Raw genomic sequence first — 15,940 nt, forward strand, 5'->3', positions numbered from 1 at the left:
TCAACCTTGGTGTATTTGAAAAAATTAGGCTGAATTGGGAACAGATGTTTTATTTCATGCTCCACATAGAAAAGGTTCTCTAGACTGTCATAGAGAACTCTGCCTGTAGGTAGTGCCTTTGGTGCAAATGCACTAGCTGATGAGCTGGCCTGGTTGTCTGCATATTTAGCCAACTTGTCAACATAGTCTATGTGTCTCATCAATTTATCATTAATAACTAAAGGACTGGGAAGTCCTTTGCTCTACAACATGCCAAATTTCTCCATGAAATCATTAATTTCTTCTTGTATATTCTAGCATCTCCTTTCCAAATTCTTCATGAGAGACCTTTTGGTCAATACCTTCTTGACTTCTAGAATAGTCTTTGTTTTGCCTTCAATGCCCAGCTCTTCTAGTTGGTATTTATTTTTGCTATTCAAAAAATTTATTAGCATGGTGGCTTCCTCAGGCTTTCTTCCTAATTCTTCCTTAGTCTTCTGGATTTATTCGAAAGCTACTTTTACCAAATCAATTTGTTCAAAAATTATTTGAATTGATGGCCAAGCATCATTTATTAACTGAGTGATGTTGGTCCAAAGAATTTTCCTAATGTTTGCTAAGGGCTTGTTAAAGGTGAGGTCCTTCTCTAGTGATTTCACCTGCTGAGCTAGTCCTTTATTCTCCCTCACCTTTTCAGCAAAATTAATTTTGGAAAGATCATATTTCTGTTCTAAGGTAACAAATTGTTCTTTTACCTTCTGCAATGCTGAGACTTGGAGCTTCATCTCCTCCATTGACTTTATTAATTCTTCTGTGCTTAAACCTGAAGTACCTGCCTATGCTGTTTCTGTTGTTGTTGTTCCTGTAATTACTTCTGTTGTGACCACGGGGACATTTGGTGCCAGAGTTATTCCAGGTGTTGAGGGGACTACAGTGGAAACCATTGGTATCACATTTGGAGGCTGATAGGTTGACTCTCCCTCCTTTCTCTTCAGTGATTTTTCTAACTCTTGCTCAGTCTCTTTCAACTGTTCATTAAGCTTTAGGACTAAGTCCATAAGCTCTTCTTTAGATTTCTTTTGGACAACTTCTGCATTTTTTGGATGTCTTGCTGCTGGCAATTTTAGCCGCTTTCTTAAGGCAACTATCTCTTCATCTTTTTTCTTTATTAAGGCCTCTGCTGCCTTTACATCCTTTCGGTTATGACCCAATCCAATCACTAACTCCTCCAAAGATTTAATTATGTTATCTTTAGCTTGTGAGGAGGCTTTTTCCCGTTGTAGTTGGGCAATTGTATTATTTAAAGAATTTTCTAATCTTTGGGCCATCATGGCTTTACTAGTCAATGTTGAATACACCATTTCCCCTGTATGTTTGTGTAACTCAATCTGGTCCAGGGGATGAATGTCCTTTGCCATGACCTCAAAATCTGTTTGAAGGTAATCTGCAATTGTTTGAGGCTGTTGTACTTTGGGCTTGAAGAAGCTCATTTGCATTTTTCCCTCCTTGATGTCATAGGCTGACATCAACCTTTTCTGATTGGTGGGTGCCATTTTTAAATACTGATTGTAGACCTGGATCCTCAATGGCTCATTCTTAGCCTTTATTTCTTTGAATTTCTTTTTAATATCCAGGTTGTCATTTCCTGGGGGCCTGAAGGATGACACTTCAGCGCTTTTTTGCCTCTCCAGCTCCTGTCTTTGTGTGTTAGAAGGTGTCCCACCTGCTGGGAAAGTTTGATGACTATCTACACCTTCTTTTCTTTGACTATCAGTAGTTTCTTCAAAAAATTCCTCTTTTGAATGAGGATTTAGCCTATGCCTCTTAGCACCAGGCTGGTCTGATGGGCCACTGGCAGGGGTAGCTACTTCCCTGTCTCTCTTTTTTTCTTTTCCTCATTCAGAGGAGTCTGCAAAATTGGGGGCTCTCCCATGTTGACTTGAGATGGGTGTGCTTGTTCTTGAGCCTGCCCCTGAAAAGTTTCAGGCTTCTTACACATGGTTGATTGTTCTGTTGCTTGAGTGCTGGCTTCTTTTTCCCTTCCCTGTGATGTTTCTGTTGGTGGTGTACTGGTCTCCTGTGAGTGCCTTTGAGAGTTATCAGCTGTTGAGGCATTGATTCCCGATGCTATCTTTTGAGAAGTCTCAAAATGTACCTTTCCAAAAGAATCTAGGTCAAGTGTTTTTTCAAGATCCTTCATTACATTTTCTATATTGACCTGTTCACTATCTGTTTCTACTAGGGTTCCTTCCCTCCATTCATCCATATTAGAAAATTGCTCAATCTCTAGAATTCTGTGATGCAAGTATGGTGATAATCTGTTTTTCATCCTTCTATCACAGATAAAACTATGAGGGTCATATGGAGTCCAACTAAAACTTTTGTTTAATTTCAGATCATCTTCTAGAATTCATTCTGCCTCTCTCCATGCTTCTCTAGTGTTGCAGACAATTGGGCCTAAGTGATCCCTGATTCTGAGTTGGGCTTTCTTCTTGGCCTTAGTAAAATGTGTCAAATCTGAGTGTATCATCTGTCTATAGTATTCCAATGCAAACAGTCTCATTGGAACATATTTAGGTAGCTTGAATGGGGAAAGCTCACACCCATATACCCTGATTTCTGTGTGATTTTGGTATAAATACCAATCACCCACTCTGTACTGTTTAGAGAGTTGAAGAATCCTTTTGATGTCATCATTAATTCTAGGAGGGGAATTCCCTGTCAGCAAGGTGGTCACTGGGTGGACAAACTGATCAATGAACTCATTATAGGAATAAGGGAAAGCAAAATTTTTATGGAAGATGGAAATCCAAAAGATGACAGACCTTGGATTTCCCTTAGTATCATGTTTCTTGACAGGAAATGGGAAATGGTCTAATTGATAGTAAAGGATGAGGTGGTATATAAAGGTGGAAAACTTGAAAACCCTTTCATTCTCCAGTCTCATGAGTTGGCCATGAATTTTGTCAGCAATATAAGAGGCATAATCATATTTGATAGTAGGAGGTTGTCCTGGGGTAAAGATAGACATCATTACTAGGGTCAATTCATCTACATATTCACTAGTGTTGAATCCCATGACTGTTGATATCATGTCAACTATGATTTTTCCTGTATCTGTGAAGAAAACTGACATATAAGGAGGGGGATCTTTAGTTTGATACTGTGGTAATATGAAAGTCTGGCAGAGGCGAGTGAGCTAAGCTTGGGAAATTTGAGTTGATTTTTCAAGTAAATTTCCAATGGAAATGGGGGTAAGTGCTTGACTAGGGTGAAGTTGCAACATCTCATTGATTGATTCAATAGTTATGGTAAAAAGGACCGTTTAGTTGGGAGACATGACTGCTCTGCGAATGGGGTCATAGTTTGCATGGCACTGGTGGATTATATCAGGGAAGAAATCATGGACAAAGGGGAGAAAATACATTGGGAGATTGGATTCCCACAATCCCATGGCATCATAGCCATTCAAGTGGTTATCTTGACATTGACAGAACACTTTGAGGTGGTATTTATCAGTGGTTAGGTATTTTATTTGAAAATCCTTATCTGCCAGAGGCAGATAGTCTAAATCACGATGAGGAGTGGTAATGGGAGCAACATTTAGGACCACCGGAGTTTCCATACTGGTCCTTGTGGGTTTTAGGAGGGAAACTGAGGTTTTTCAGGTGGAAATGATGAAATAACCGGTCCGGGTACTTGAATTTACAAATGCAATAGCAGAATTTTTGGTTTTTTAATCAATTTGCAGTGAAAACAAGTATTTGCAAGGTTTTCTTGTCAGGGAATTGGTAAATACCTGCTTTTGGGGGACGGGCAACAGAATGCAGGTACTGGGCATAACTGGATGGCTCTGGGTAGCGTCGGTTGTGAAGTTTGGCGGTTGAAAACTCAAGCTAGATGACCTCGACGTATTGTTTGCATGGGCATACAGGTTCAGAGAATAAAACAATGAAAATGACATTGTTTTGTTTTATACACAAAGTCAAGGTTTGGCGGGTTTTGGATGGGTGACGTCAACATGAGAGCGACGTGATGTTTTTGTCATTTAGTTTGGAGGCGGTAGGCTCTTTATATCACACTGCTTATGGGGAAGGGGTGGTATTTGGCCTCGAGCCAGCGATTCCATAGATTCCTCAACCGGTGGCGGAGGCACTGTACAAAAAACCGCTTTGCGATCGCGCGCTAACGCACGGTCGCAAAGGGTCATATGATATGCATAACAACCGTCAGATCTCGGGGACTTGATCGGATGACTGTCAGGGATATGAAGAGATGGGGATTTAATGAAGGCGAGCTCGATATATTTAAGGATTAATTAATCATATCGGTGGTGACAGGATTGGACGGGGAGGTTGTTGATTAACCGTGAGGGTTAATTAATCCTTTTTTAATGTGGTGGGGGTCAGGGTTGTTATTTAGTTACGGATTAACTAATTAATCCCTATTTGCAACGAGTTATGGTTATATTTTAACCAAAGGGGTGGGATATTAATATTTCGTGGTTTTTTAATATAGTTACAATAATACGGGATCAGGTAAGTTTTATAGGGGATTTATATATTAATATGTTAATAGTCAATATGACAATGAAATGGAAAAAAGCGCTAAGTATAAAACATTGAAGTGTGTATTTTAAACTTAGGCTAAGGTGGAAAGAGGGTTTTTTGTGGAAATATTTTAGTTTTCCTACGTAAAATAGGATTTTACTTAGGAAAAAACCTATCAAGGGAATGAATGATTTTTATGAAGGGGTATGATGATTAATGAATGGTCTTAAGTACTTAGGCTTTATAAATTATTGGGCTGAGGGTTTGGTCCCTCCAGAAGTCAGAGAAATGCTCTGAGCCCCTCTAATTTGATAGATACCTTGGTACTTAGGGGGAATTAGTGAAAATTTAGGGAAAATGAATAGGGGAGTTAATTATTTTGACTTTGCTTGCTTGATATGTCTTTCATGTACTGTTTTCCTTTGCCTCATGATGAAAATAAAAGATTTACACATTTTAACTTATCATTCACCACACATTATTCTGCAACCATCATCTACTTACCCTACCTACTTTATCTTAACAATTTTACTTATTTATTTGGGTGCACTTAGACTGGCAAACTCTTATGAAACTTTCTTTTCTTTTACATGGAAATGCTTATCTAAGTCTACACTTATTACATCCAAGGGCTCAGATTAAACTGTTGAGCTCCTTTTTCACTCTACCTATCTACTTATCTGCCAAGATTAAACTATTTGGTCAGATCTTTTTTCTCTCTTTCTACAACATGAAATTGAAATGTGAATTAGTCAAGTTTAAACTGTTTGAGTATTCATGAATTGTGGCATAAGTGACAAGCTGCACACAGTTGTTTATTATACAAAAGTGAAAAAGTTGTGGCATTTAGACTTGCACACTTTCCTGGTATTTCTTTTTGTTGGGGTTCATTTTCTTTCATTTTTTGACCTTTTATTTATTTTTTTACCCTTTTATTCTTTTAGGGTATACCCTCTTTACATTTTTTAAATTTTTTGATTTTTTTTTGAAAATGTGGAAAGCCTTTGCAACAAGTAAAGGTATAAACATATTACATAGTTCATGAAGTCAATCATGATATATGACACCTATTGGTATAGGGGCATAACAGTGGCTCCACTTGGGGATGGATTTTCCTGGTGGAAAGTCAAGAACAGTAGATCAGATGGCCTCTGAATGACTTTGACTGCACTATGCAATACTTGCTGCCTTTATTGTATGTATGACAGTGATACTCCTGAAGCTTAGGGCCTTCTCTTCAGGCTTCAACTCCAAAAAGTTACTATCCAATCAAAACTGTGACAGTACAAAGGATATAGTATGTACATGTTAACAATCAGGGTAACATTAATAAGTAGGATCAAAGTAATGTTTTAACATCCGACCATTGACTGGTCCTTCTTCTGCTTTTGTGCCATCCAAGTTTTTTAGAAAATATGTATTGTTTCCTTGTAAAGCATAGATGATATATGGTCCCTTCCATAGGAAGTCAAACTTCCCATGTTTCCCCTTATCCTCTCTCCTGGAATCCCATCTTAACACTTTATCTCCAAGGTAGAAATCATCTGCCTTGGTTCTTTTGTCAAATATCTTCTTGAGCTTCTCCTACAACACTTGGGATCTTTGGTACACCTCCTCTCTGGTTTGCTGTAAATTGATGGTCTGGTTTATCCTTCTTTGTATATCATTAGGTTCCACTTGAGCTTCTTGGAGTATTTTCATAACAGGAACTCCTAATGATGAAGGAAATACAGCCTCCATGCCATATACTAACTCATAAGGACTGGTGCCAATGGATTTTTTGGTTGTGAGCCTGTCTGCCCATAGTGCATTTATCAGTTTCTTGTGCCAAGTCTTCTTGTTCTCCTCCAACAATTTTTTGATGATATTAATGAGGCTTTTGTTGGAAGATTCAGCCAATCCATTCCCTTGAGGGTAATAGGCTGTGGAATGACCTAAGGTGATGTGATACTTGTTACAGAAACTGATCATCTTTTTTGATTTGAAAGTTGCAGCATTATCAGTTATGATTTTAGCAGGGCAGCCAAACCTGGACAATATATTGGTCTCTAGGAATCCTATGATCACTGTGTCATTGGCCTGTCTAGAGGGAATGGCCTCTATCCATTTGGTAAAATAGTCAGTGGCAGTGAGTATCCATTTATGTTGGCCTGAAGAGGATGGATGGATTTCTCCAATGAAGTCAAGACCCCATTGTTGGAAAGGTTTCTCAGTGGAAATGGGTTTCAGGGGTAAAGGTAACAACTTTCTCTTGCCTTCAAAAATTTGACATTTATGGCAAGAAGTGACAAATTTCTTCACATCTGCGAACAAGGTTGGCCAATAGAATCCAACCCTTAGGATCTTATCTGCAGTTGACTTCCAATAGAGGTGTCCACCACAGTCTCCTGCATGAAATTCTTGGAGAGCCTTGTTAGCTTCATCTTTTAACAAATAATTCAATAAAATTCCTTCATGATTTTTCCAAAAATGAGCATTATCTAAAATACAAAACTTTGAAGCTTTCATTTTTAAAAACCTATTTTTTGTTCTAGATAACCCTGGAGGAGCCTATAGGTTTTGTAAAACATAAATTACATCAGCATACCAAGGTGAGTCTGAAAAGGCCTAGCTAATTTGTGGAGTTGCCATCTCTTGTTCATCATCCAGTTCATTTATATCCACGGCTTGACAATTAGTTCCAGCCATAAGTTTGGCCAATCCCTCTCCTTTTATCAGTTTTGTAGGTTTTATCTCTATATCATACTCTAAGATGGTAGCAATCCATTTACCTCTTTTGCCCTCAGTTCCATCCTCAGTCAGGATGTCTTTGACAACTACATTAGGCACATAGGCTATCACATGAGAGTATAATATGTAGGCTCTGAAGTCCTTAATAGCTTTTACCAGTGCAAAAGCTTATTTCTCCATTATTTTGAATTTTAGTGATGCATCCCTAAGTGCTTTACTAAAAAAGGCTATGGTTTTTTCACATCCCTGATCATCCTTTTCTAATAAAACATGGTGTGTTCTGATGCAAAATAAAAAATGATGAAGTCTCTATCAAATTGAGGATTGGTGAGGACCGGTGTTCTGGCTAAGGCCATTTTAATTTCTTCAAATGATTGCTTGGCCTCTATTGTCCATTTTATACTTGAATCCTTTTTAAGCATGTTATTTAGTAATCTGATGAGTTTTGCTAAGTTAGAAATGAATCTTCTCAAAAAATTTATCTTCCCTAGGAAAGATTGAAGTTCTTTGATACTTCTTGGATGAGGTATCTGTAGAATAGCTTCTATTCTGGCAGGGTCAATTCGAATTCCATCTTTGGAAATGATGTGACCCAAGAGTTTACCTTCCTCCAGGCCAAACAAGGATTTCTTTGGGTTCAAAGAAATACCATATTTTCTGCATTTTAGAAATACTTGTTTGAGATGGTCCAAATGTTGCTAATCTGATTTAGAAAAAACAGTTAGATCATTTAGATATATAACAAGAAAATCATGAATCTCTTTGGCAAAGGAAATGTCCATTGCTCTTTGGAAAGTTGCTCCTGCATTTTTGAGTCCAAATGGCATTTTGATGTACATAAAAGTGCCCCATGGTGTTGTAAAAGCAGTTTTCTCTTGGTCATCAAGATGAACCAGAATCTGGTTATACCCTGAGAACCCATCTAAAAGTGAAATTCTAGAAGAACCTACTACCCTTTGCAAAATATGATCCATATTAGGTAAAGGGTAATTATCTTTTAGAGAAACCTTATTCACATTTCTCAGATCAACACATAATCTTATTTCCCCAGTTTTCTTCCTAGTAGGTACTAAATTAGACACCCACTCTGAAAATCTAATAGGGGCAATTATCCCTGCTTCATACATACGTTTAATTTCTTTTTTGATCAATGGTAATAATACAGGGTTGATTCTTCTGAGTTTTTGTTTAAATGGCTTCTGATTTTCTTTTAGAGGTATAGTATGTTGAATTATAGAGGTGTCATATGATTTCAAATCCTCATAACTCCAGGCAAAGACATCCTGGAATTCTCTCATGAGTTCAACATACTTTATCTTCTGATCAGGGGGTAAAGATTTTGATAGTTTTATCATTTTTGGATTTTCCTCTGTCCCTAAGTTATATTCTTCAATGTCTGCTTTTAATGGTTCCATCTTTGGTTTTTTGGGAATGTCATTGGAATCAAAGAGGTCTTCTAGAGGAGTTAATCCTTTAGGTAGATGATTGTCTTTTAGATCAATGACCTCTGTTTCTTCTTCAATTATCTCATCAAGGTCCATTTGTTTAAGGTCTTGAACTTCTTTTTTAGTGAACTTTGTGGGATGAAGCATTTGAATTGAATTTTCTTCTGAAACATTTATTTCTATCTCATCTATCTGATTTGAATTAATGATTGTATCAACATCTATGTAACTGTTAGAAAACTCTTCATCTAAAGTTAAAAAGTTATTAATCTGCTCATCACTATCAAACACCTACCAGTTCTTTAGATTATCAGGTATAGCTGGTCTGTGTCTAATCTCAGCAGTAAACTGATGATTAGGTTTGAAAGGTAATTTGCAGGTGCTGGCAAACATTTCCAGACTGTGGGCTTGCAAATTGTGTTTTCTAGGGATTGTAGCAAGCCGGGTTTCTAGAAAAGTATTAAGAATCTCTATGACTATTCCTCTGTAGTATCCTAATCTAGGATCCCTAGTTAAATATTTCCCTTTGATCTGTTTGATGATTAATTCAGAATCTCCTATGACAGATACTCTAATTGCTCCTAATCTTTTGACCAGTTTAAGACCAAGCAAGAGAGCTTCATACTCTACCATATTATTGGTGCACTTAAAATTTAATCTGTAGGCATGGCCTTCAGCATGGTTGTTTTCTAGATTGTACACCCAAACTCCTGCTCCTTCTCCTAATTTATTGACTGAGCCATCAAATTCTAAATGCCAAAGAATTTCATGCTCATAGTTGGTGTCAGGGGTGGTGGGAATTTGTTTAACAGTGAGATCTGGTTTTTCATTTTCATCTGGTTTTCCTTGGGTATTTGATATTTCTTGGAGTTGAACATTTGGTTTTTATTTTTTAATTTCTTTTGGTTCTACTGCTAAAACTTCTAAAGTGTATGAGGAATAGTTTCAGCATTATAAAGAATAAATGAGTCCATATCAGAGTGTATTGAGTAGATGGGAAAATTTTGTGGTTTTTCCTCACTACTTACTACATATTCCATCAATGTTTCTCTGTATAACTTAGGTTGGCTGAAAAACGATATAGTAGCATATGACATATCCAATTGAAGTGATTCCTGAAGCTTAGCACCCTAGGACCTAGATAATAACATGCCATATTTTGGTGGTATATCTACTACCACTATATCCATTAAGATTGTTTTTCCAGGGTATTGAACCAATGAGACACACAAGTCTTTTATCAATCCTAAACATCTTACCTAAGTAGAATCAAAAGAAAAGAGATCTTTATATGGTCTAGTGATGTCTAGGTCTAATTTTTCCATTACAAACTTGGGCATTAGGTTGTGAGATGCCCCAGAATCAAACATGGCATTGTGAAGAATTTTGTCATGTATATTTAAGCTCACATAGAAAGGAGGAATTCCTCCTTCTAATGGTTTTCCATTTACTTCAGGGCCAAAGATCAATTCTGGTTGGTCATCAAAAACATTAACCGAGTCTTCAGTTCCAGTGATTTTAAGTGATCTGTTGATTTGACTTCGGTAGGCATCATGTTTAGCTAATTTAGATAATGGAACAACAATCTTTAGCTTACCTACTTCAGTCTCCAGATTGAAAGGTTTTTCTGTTTGGGCTTTTGTGTTTTGAACAGTGGGATTCTCTCTGTTTTCTGTATTTTCTGTATTTTTCTCCTTCTCAGGAGTGGGGTTATAATTTGAAGTTTCTCCTAAATCAACTTCTAGAGGTTCTTCCACATTTCCTTTGGGAGGAGGAGAAGTGGAGGGCTATCTATTATTTGGTTGATTGTCAGAGACATCTTCAATAATAGGGTTAGAAGGGTTATTATTTGATCTAGATAGAATATGTACAGGTGTAGTGATTGTCTTACCTTTCATGGGTTGTTTTGAAGTTTTCTGTTTGTTGGTTTCAGGAACATCAATTCTTCTACTCCTTAGGTTGTACTGCTTATGCACCTCATAGATGGTTGTGTCATATCCCTCCCTGAAGTCAAATGATTCACCTGACTGAGTTTGGAATTGTTTAAGGATGTGGGCCTCTTGATCCTCTTGGGTCAAGAAAACCTCTCCTTCATTACTAAGTCCCATCAGATTTATTTGAGTGTCCTCTTCAGGTTCTTCAGAGTTTGAGCCTTCTGCATAATTTTCCTGGAAAGGGGGCCTAATGTTTTGGTCTGGACCAGTCTTCCCAATGTTCTGGTTTTGATTTTTTCTGAAATTGGGATTTCTCCTTGTGTTGGTTGGCTAACCATCTGTTTTGCTGTACAACAACCCCCCATTTTCATAAATTTTTTATTTTCAAAACTATAATATGAAATGGGTCCCTTTTATATTAAATTGGTATCAACTTATCATTATTCAAAAGGTCCAAAAAGAAATAAAACATTATAAACCTTTTTGATAAATCACATAATCAGTCTTATAATAAAAAATGAATAATCCTTTATTATTGCGATAAAGCCATCGCAAGATCGCATATCGCAATAGCAAAGGATGCACAACATAAGACCCATTGGTTTTCCCCGATGCGACAATGAACAAATGACTATCGGATATCAGGAAGGCAAGCGATCATAACAAAAGGCCCCTCTCCTTGCTCCGATGCGATATCGCTATCGGCGATCGGGGAATGTAGCATGCATGCATCTAAATCCCTTGTTTAAAAACCCTCGATCGCCGATTGTGATAAAACTAGGTGCAGATTTCAAAAAAGATTGATAAGGCTGGGATATATTATGGTTAATTAGTATTAAAGGCCTTTCTCTTCCCCATAATGATTCACTTATGCTGAACCACCAAAACATCAAGCCACGCTTAAATGAATTATTTGGCCAATAAACGATATAATGAGCAATTAAAGGATTGACAGGTTTAAACGGCCATTTAATGAAATAGTAAGGCTAAAATCTCTTCAGAGATTGTATCCGCGGCCACCTTAAGTTAATCCTCCATTATTCATTGATTAATATATCTCGTTCGTATTTGGTTTTCGCCACCAATTCTCCGCATTACGTTCATTTTATCTCCTGTGCAGAGCTCCTCCGAAGCAGCAAATTCAAGCCAAATGGGGAAGAAATCTAAGAAAACTGGAACAGCTTCCGCTTCCGCAGTAACAGGACAACACATTGCCGATCCAGGACCAAGCAAAAAGGGACTCATCTCGGACACCACATGTCTAGGACTCGGTAAAACTACGTGGCTGAGCATATACAATCTGATTGAGGCTGAAGAGCCTGAGGTAACAATAGTGCAAGCCACAGCAGACCCGACCCGGAAGTCTGATGCTACTCTAAAGGATTTAGCTGACTCTTACCTTCATCAGATAGCAGCCCAAGAGAAAATTCTCCCATATACGGATGTGGTAAGATGGGCAATTGAAGAAATCCCGATCACAAACAGAACATTTTGCACCATGGACGGGAGAGTGTTCGGCTCGTTTCAACCCGATGATTTGAGGCAAATGTACCATTTGCCTGCACCGGAGAAGAAGTACAACAAAGCATTTCTGGAGAAGTTCAGAAATGAAAATGACATTGAATCAAAACCCATACGGGATTGGAGGCAAAACCCAACGAAACACAAGCATGAGTCTTCGGGTAAGTACTCTGTCGACTCCTTGTGTTCTCTTTATTGTTATGCCGGAGTAATGATGTGTAGGATGTGGGGGTTACATGATTCTTCAAACTTCACTATAGAGATGGTACCTTTAATGGAAGCAGCATGCAATAGTGAAATAATGGATTGGGGAAATATATTGTCTGATAAATTAGCAACAACTGTTCTTGAATTCAGAAATAAATCCCGCGTTACTGAAAGGTTCATTCCCCCATTTACTATAGTGCCTACATCTTGGATACCCTCTATTTTAATTCTGAATTTCCTGTGTTGGGGTGGAGATGGACTCCATAGGACCCCATGCCCATTCATATATACCATCAGAAGTTGTGGAAAGCCCACTATAAACACCACCTATATCAAGTTTGCAATGAATTTATGTTACCCATTCACTATGCCATTTTTGACAAACCTGCTCCTAAGATTTCCTCACAAGCAGAGATTGACTTGATAGCCATAGGGAGATGGTTCGGAGAAGAAAAAATCACCTATATAAGAGTTTTCGGCAGTCATGCCAAGCCTCATGTCCTCCCTTTGTATACACCCGACAAACTATTAGCACAAGAGGTAGCATATCAACTTACATCCGAAGGAGTTACACAGACTCTAAGGAATAAAAAGAAGCAGGTTTGGCCTCCTTTTCCACTAAGGTGTGGCGTTTACGCTCTGCATGACTATAAACATGCAAAGAAAGAAGCAGATAAGATTAACACATTGAATCTCGCCACTCTTCCTAACAGGCGAATTGATCGCCTACAATGCACTTGAACAAGAAAAACTCACTAAATTTGAACATAAAGATGATGAGTTTGATGACCTATTCTCCTCAGCCGAGTCGCTATTTCAGGTTCAAGCACTAGCCAGAATGAGATATCATGACGACGGGTTAGTTGAATTTAATAGACTTAGAGAGCAGAGGTTGCAAACTCTGCCTCTAGATCTGTTAGCAATGGCTCCGATGACACAGTCAAGCGAGCCTAAACAGCGACCTCCTGCTACATCAGAAATTGCTGGAGAAATCCAAACAAAAGAGCAGGAGGAAGTGCAGAGGAAAGAGCAGGAGCAGAGTAGTACGGACGTGAATGTAGATGCCCAGATTGACCCGAAATTGCTCCAGGAATGGCAGGAATTCGACTCAATCATAAGCAATCTTGAGAGCTCAAAGGAATCCGATACATCTAAAGCGGCTGACACACAGGATACAGCATCAAAAGAGGTTCCAAGTGGAACCAGCGGCCTACCCCCTACTACAGGAATAAAGATAATTCCCAAAGATCCTTCGGATCAGATCATTTTGCAAGTGGAGGATATACCTCCATTGGATGTCTTTTACAGCCCAAAGCACAGGGCTGTAGTAAAACAACAGTGGAAAAGGAGAAGGACTGATCAACCTTCCCTATTCCCTGAACAAACAGTGACAGCCAATGTGGTTTGGAAAGAGGAATTTGATCCTTCTGATGACCTAACAAAATTGTCCCAATATGCTGGAGCCTATTCGGCGGCCACCATGGACAAGGCATCAGAAGTGACTAATCTGTTAAGAGAAAAGGACCAAGCAATCGCCTCGCTACAAGCACAGTTATCAGAGGCACAGTAGAAAGCAGAGCAACTTGAACAGCAGTTGTCTACGCAGCAACAAATTAATAATAAATTGAATAAACAATTGCAGGAAGAGAAACAAAGGATTGATTCAAGTGCAATTTAAAAACAAAAAGAGCTGTCGGAAGCATTGGCAAAATTAAAAGAAATGAATGAACAGATGGTGAAGTCGAAAGATGAGAAAATTGCTCAATTATCATGCCAAATAGAAAAGTCCAAGAATCTTCCGCAGCCTGCTGAGTTCAGAGCAGAAGCATTATAGATTAACAAAGCATTGGTAACACAAATAAGACTATTATGTTAGAAAATCGCTCAAGCAGAACACCTATGTGACATAACAACATCAATAATCGATAAATCAGTTGATGCTAGAACAGACTTGGAGCAGGTCGATGAGACCTTGACCAATTTTCTTGAGTGGCAAGACACTGATGAGGGACAGATAGCTAATTTGCCAAAAATCTTAGAATCCCATAAAGAGATCCTATTTATGGAATGGCAGTCCCAGTTAATGAAGGCAGAGAGAACAGTTTCCATATGCAAATTAACCACAAGTAATTTGGTTGAATTGATTAATGATACTCTCTACTTATCTAACATGATCTCTCAATGTACCCCAGGTAAATTACTATAGGCTAAAACATTGGAGCAGTCATGTTATCAAGAGCTGGAAAAGAATGGGAGATTGATCGCAGGTATTAACAGTTTGACTTGGGACACCTATTGGTTGTTCCTAGTAAAACCATGCAGCCAGAGAGCCGCCCTCAAGTGCCTGACAAATGCAATCGGGTGTATCATTCCCGATATACAAGATGCCACCTATGCTGCTCAACTCAATTCTCATCTCAATCGACCCCCATAAGTGGAACCAATGCTAACAATATGCCAACTCAGGTCGAAAGGCAAACAACCAAAGTGATGAATCATGCTGTCGACTGCCAGATTGCTATGAGGAAGATACTCCAAATCAAGTTGTACCAATTAAGTAGCATTTTAATTTCATAGTTAGTTAGTTTTAATCAAGTATTTATAGACCCTTTCAATGCATTGGAAAGGGTCATAAGTTTTTGTATATGACTTAAACCTGAAGTTGCACTACTGTACTTCAGGCATATTTTTTATAAAGACTGGGCCAATTATTCCAATTTTGATAACGAAGCTTTTATGTGGATGTGCACTACTGCCTTTATTTAAAAGTATTTCTGAGTCGGAAGAAGGAATTCAAATAGCGATTGATGTTGGGAATGATTTGCAGCTCATATGGTACTACTCTCTATGTCTGAGTTCACTCTTTTTATGTGAATTGTTGTTTGATTGCTCTTGCTATTATCGGATATATGCGTGTGTTTTGAACAACATTCTTTATAATTTCCACTACTGGATGTTTACAACACACTTTTCTTTTATCATACATGTATCGATAATATAAAAGGATAAGTGTAACAATGTTTTTTTAATCACTTTGTTCAACTATTTGAACAAAGCAATCATTAAGTGAATGAATGTCTATGTTTATTGTGTAGAGTCATCTATATGCCTATCGATGAACAGAGATCATCAAGTGTTGCACTTAAAAGGATAGAAACCTCCCGGGATAGAATAGTCATTTACGTTTTTGCTGTTAGATTAAGTCAACCACTCATTATCATTTATTAGAAACCAATCACTCATCCATCCCCTTTTATTCATTATCGAGAAACTGGTCCCATTATATCTAGTCGGAGCCACCATCCCAAACGGAAAAGGAGCTGTATTAAGGTCCGGACCGAGTGGTTATCCCCCAATGTTGATACAACGATTTTCGGGGCATCAACATTTTTGGCACTAGAAGGAGGGCCTAACTATGAATGGCGAGCAAATCTAAATCTACAGACCATTCTAAGAGTAAATCTCCCTCCACATCACCTCGTACTTCCCAATTGCATGATGGTTCTCCAGTATCCAAGCAAGAAGAACAAGAATCAATTACCAATGCTCAAACCCACAACACTCCAGAACGATT

Source organism: Pinus tabuliformis, chromosome Q (assembly GCF_031772625.1).
Source record: "Pinus tabuliformis cultivar Carrire ecotype Pingquan chromosome Q, CPIR1, whole genome shotgun sequence".
Classification (NCBI taxonomy): Eukaryota; Viridiplantae; Streptophyta; class Pinopsida; order Pinales; family Pinaceae; genus Pinus; species Pinus tabuliformis.